Below are 5,488 nucleotides of genomic sequence, written 5' to 3' on the forward strand. Positions count from 1 at the left end.
CATTCCTGCATTCCCAGTGGTGCTCTCTGGCAGATCTCTGTGCTCCACTGTTTCAGCTTTCAAAAGCAGCCTTGGAAAAAGGCTATGGAACAGGCACTCGGTTTCCACTTGACAGAAAGCTGCAGTTCAGACCCACTAACTGTAGATTCTTTTTAGAGAACAACCCTAGAAATGAATCAGTGAAAGGCGCTGAACAAAATAGGCTGCTGTTTCAACTGGCAACTGCGGAATACACTTGTGTTGGGCTATTTCTGTCTGTCTTGTACGAGAATAATTTCTATCATTTTAAATCATTTTTCCAAGTAACACAATCTGGTTTCATTGTCCAGCACTAAATGGAGGAGAAACCTTTATTTAAATCTTATGAATGATCATTGGTAACCAGATGAACCGGTACCAAAGCTAAATAAATATGCCACATACCCAAATGAGCTTCCTATCTACTCCAAAGTGCTGGAAAAAATAACTCATTCTGATTAGTTCTTTGAGTGGCAAACTTCCAACCCCAGCAATAAAGGCAGTCCCTATGTACGCTGGAGCAGACATACTCCTTTAGCATAGAACAAAGTGAACTCTGCCGCAATGATGACTATAGCCAGCTATGGGAAGGCTGATCTGCCAAGGATCTGCCAGTCTATCTGCCAATAGTCTACTGCAGTGATTTTTCAATATTTTGCTTCATTTTGCAGATTACTTAACTTTTCTTCAGTTGGGCATGCTTATAATTAAAGCTTATAGATAATTGACTAGGTTTTCTTAGTTAGCTTTTTTGCTGACATCCTGGGAAAAGTTCATGGGCTGCTCTAGTCCAGGTATGTCCACCCAGGTCTCACTTATCTAAGCTGAGTGCTAGACTTTACTTTCTATATGGTTTACTAGGAAATAAACTCAAACCTCTGTGGAGAGTTGCGAAATTTTTTACTCTATAGAGAGCTAGTACAAGTGCTGTGTAGCACATGAGCAGTGGTGCACAACCTTTCTGTAAACATCTGAGTTTCATCCAGTAGAAGAGGGAAAGGGAATGCTTTATGGTTTAGTGGATTTTCTTGTTTGGCATTTTTGGTTTTAATTAATCTGTCTTTATTCCCCTGCTACTAAATTAGGTCATGGAGGTACATCTATCTCCTTGCATAACTTGAACAGCGTAGGCGCTACCATGGAAGTCAATGTTTTCTGTGCCGCACTATTTTCTGCAGGTTTTTTAACATGATCATTATCAAAGAATGAACAATACAAATATAAATGAGCCATCAGAAGTTATAAGCTTTGAAGATCTGTATAACAACTGGTCCTAAATAAAAGCAAGTCTTAAGCATCACCAGCAGTAGTTATATGGACAAGAAAGAAACCTTTCATGTCGCGAGTACCTACAGAGAGACTCCTACTGATCACCACCACATGAAAGGATACCAGAGAGGAGACATGAGAGACTTCAGTCGTACAAGGTTAATACATTATCTGCTTGAATCACGGAAAGACAGAAGAAAGAACACAGGACACAGAGAAGTTAAAATAAAAAAGTCACCCTGATTTAATTGGAAAGCATCACTCAGCTGGCTTCTTTAGTAATTGTTGGAAGCCATCCCAACTCTTTATATATTTAGAAGTGATATAATTTGACTCATAAATAATTTCTTAATAAGCAACAGTTCTCCCAAAGCATGTGATTTAATCCTGCAGAGCTTGTGAGAAATAGGGTTGTTCCCTTCGTGCTTCATACATTTAGGACATTTTATGACAACAATAATTTTTCCATTGTATATTTTAGAAATAGAGTATCCCAATAACTGCATTTGGTATCCTGTGAAATGACAAAGGCTTTGGACAGTAGGTAGTAACAAATGCTGAAACAATTTTTACTGTCAGTCCTATGGTGTCAGAGAGGAGATTACAGTATCATTAGGGAAATCTGCGTAAGTGTATGCAAGATTAGACCTGATTAAAAGGCAGTCTTTACACTGCTGAAAGATTAGTAAAATCTAGTGATGCTGTGTTGTCATTAAGAATGAAAAATTTCCTGAGAAAATGTACAAACCTGTGTATGTATATGTATTTCTGTACATATATATACACACAGTTTTTTGGTGGGGTTTTGGTTTGGTTTTTTTCCCAAAAGGACACTGAGTCTGCAAGACCCAGGTCAATGTCAGCTCTGTTAGTTTGAAGAGGAGCAGAGAGCTGGATTCCCTATTGCACAACAGGAACAACTCACTTTTTCAGCCAAAATCTGTGCAGCAAAGCTAATGCAAACGGCAGACACGGGAAGAAAGGGCTGTCTGACAGCCAGGGAGATTGACAGGAAATCCTACGGGATTTTATCAAAAATACTTGCATGTCCAACAATATTTCAATCAGTCAACATTTTCCGTCAAAATTGCTTAATAAGAACATTTCCAGCTTATATTAATGCTAGGGATAGCCCATCATTCATGAATTTGCCTGTTCTCAATTGCATAAGTAGATACAACTGTAATATTTGTCCATTCGTAAGTCTCTTTAGGTCCAGAGTGATTACTGTTCTTCAGTCAACCTATTAAAAATAAACCTGATGAAGGGAGTGCTCCCTCCCTTGGTATAGAACTCTACCGGTTTATCGGTGCAGTTGGAACTATGCCAGTGCACACCAGAGGATTTAGCTTCTTATTTGAAAGAGGAGCAAATAGTTTCAGAGGCTGGATCTGTACCTTGGGACCGGAGATATAGGAAAGACCATAAATTCTTCTTGATTCAGGGGTTTTGTTTTTCTATGACTTCAGTGCAAATTTCAGCAAGGTTCTGACTCATCTTTGAGATATTATTCAATATGGCTATTAAACATTAGATTACATGAACAAGGTTACCTTAGAGCAGGCAAAAATTTAGGGCACATGTGGAAGATATGAGAGGGGAAGTGAAAAAAAAAAAAAAAAGAAGATTTTTTAATTCAATTTCACACTACTGTCTGTTCATTTTACTCAGAACGTACCCTATGAAATGATAAAGCTATTTACATGAATAAGTTTAAGCAGGGCTTGGCTGTGAAATCCCTGTTAAAGAAGCGTGTTTTGATTAGTTTCAACTTGCTTTGGGTTTAAAAAAAGTAACAAATAGTGCTGAAAATCAGCTAGGTGCCAAGGCTGGCAACTGGGAGTCCCCCGAGCCGCCAGCCATTCTAATCAGGGTACCACTGAAAAGCGCTGTTTTGAGAGCTGTTCTCTGGCAATGGAGAAAGAAACAGCTTTTCATTCATTTTCTTCCCACTTCAGTGGGTTAGGCAGGACTAACTGAGTAGAATAGACTCATTATTTCACCTGTTCAAAGGACAAGGATTTTATATTTTTACATGGAGGTGGCTTTGCCGGTGTAACTAACCTCTCGCAGTTATTTAGGACTTCACAAGTGTTACTTTGCTCCACTTACCGCTTAGATCATTCAGTTCATTTCTGTACATCTCAATTAGGGAAAGCAAATCAAACAGCTTTACTCTCTGGAACTCATTCATTAACTGTGCTGCAATGCAATTTGCAAATTCTGCGAGGAAATCAGAGGAAACTTTTTCCACTGAATCTTTTAAAGGTTCCATGTAAACATATCTGTTACCATAAAATTTAGCTAAGCATTTTCCCCTCCCCAGTAAACATTAAGTCTGAAACATTAAGCCAACAGCGGCCATTTTAAGCTGCAAATCCAAAAATACAACAAAAGGCAGCAATTAGAACTAACTGAGATTTAGGGAACTGCTATAATTACAAAACACTTTTGCTGGAAAATACCACACTCTATATTGTATGAGAAAGAAAAAATGTAGCTGTGAAAGGAAAGCGACGACCCTTCTGAATTCCGTGCTTTTCTTCCATGGCATCCCAAGGGTTGCACCTATGAGTCTGTTGCCCATGCTAACGTTTCTGTGCGGATTACTTACCAGTGAAACAAATGGCTCCTTTGCTGTGTCAGTGCTTCGGAGGTACAAAAGTGCAGAGAATGCTCCGTTTGTTAGATTTTGTGCAGCCGTATTTTATCTGAGGAAACCAAGAAAACGGTGCTTAAGGGACATTAGGGGGTCCTTCTGAAACATACATTCTTGTATGAAAGATGCCTTATTGAGAAACTTCATACAGCCCTGTACTTATCTGCTAAACAAATACTACCCAAAGCAGTCCCCGACCACGTGAATTTTGTGTGGCCCCTGGAGTGATAGCACAACTCACTCCTATGGCAAGAAGAGTTGCAGCCACAGTGTCATAATTGTAGTCCTGTGTTTGGTGAACATTTTCCACCACTGCATCATTGCTGCTAGCATATTGAGTAGCACACAGATAAACCTATTCTGAACCAGGGAGGAGAGCAAGAGAGTGTTTGTGTGCCTCCTGAATAATTACTATAAAACACAATATTGGAAAGAACATTATTTTGTAGAAATGAGGGAGGAAGGAAGAGTCCATTTAGCTTGCACCTTTGCCACTAAAGAAAATAAACCAGGTATGTTTTTCAATACGGCCGGGCCCAAAGAGTGGTGGTGAGCGGAGTTAAATCCAGTTGGCAGCCAGTCACAAGTGGGGTTCCCCAGGGCTCAGGACTGGGGCCGGTTCTCTTTAATATCAATGGTTCTCTTTAATTATCAGCGACCTGGATGAGGGGATCGAGTGCATCCTCAGTAAGTTCGCAGGTGACACCAAGTGGGGCGGGCATGTAGATCTGCTTGAGGGTAGGATGGCTCTGCAGAGGGATCTGGACAGGCTGGATCGATGGGCCGAGGCCAACGGTGTGAGGTTCAGCAAGGCCAAGTGCGGGTCCTGCACATGGGCCACAACAACCCCCTGCAGCGCTACAGGCGTGGGGAAAGCTGCCTGGTGGAAAAGGACCTGGGGTGTTGGTGGACAGCTGGCTGAAGATGAGCCAGCAGTGTGCCCAGGTGCCCAAGAAGGCCAACGGCATCCTGGCCTGTATCAGGAATAGTGTGGCCAGCAGGACTGGGGCAGTGATCGTCCCCCTGTACTCGGCACTGGTGGGGCCCCACCTCAAGTGCTGTGTCCAGTTTTGGACCTCTCACTGTAAGAAAGACATTGAGGCGCTGGAGCGTGTCCAGAGAAGGGCAGCAAAGCTGGTGAGGGGTCTGGAGCACAAGTCTTATGAGGAGCAGCTGAGGGAACTGGGGTTGTTCAGCCTGGAGAAAAGGAGGCTGAGGGGAGGGCTTATCGCTCTCTGCAACTATCTGAAAGGGGAGGGTGGCCAGGTGGGGGTCGGTCTCGTCTCCAAAGTAACAAGCGATAGGACAAGAAGAAACAGCCTCAAGTTGCATGGCGGGAGGTTTAGGATGGATATTAGGAAAAATGTCTTCCCCAAAAGGGTTGTCAAGCATTGGAACAGGCTGCCCAGGGAAGTGCTTGAGTCACCATCCCTTGGTGTATTTAAAAGGTGTGTAGATGTGGTGCTGAGGGACATGGTTTAGAGGTAACTTGGCAGTGCTGGGTTAATGGTTGGACTTGATGAGCTTAAAGGTCTCTTCCAA

This window comes from Charadrius vociferus, unplaced genomic scaffold (genome assembly GCF_000708025.1).
Source record: "Charadrius vociferus isolate BGI_N301 unplaced genomic scaffold, ASM70802v2 scaffold325, whole genome shotgun sequence".
Classification (NCBI taxonomy): domain Eukaryota; kingdom Metazoa; phylum Chordata; class Aves; order Charadriiformes; family Charadriidae; genus Charadrius; species Charadrius vociferus.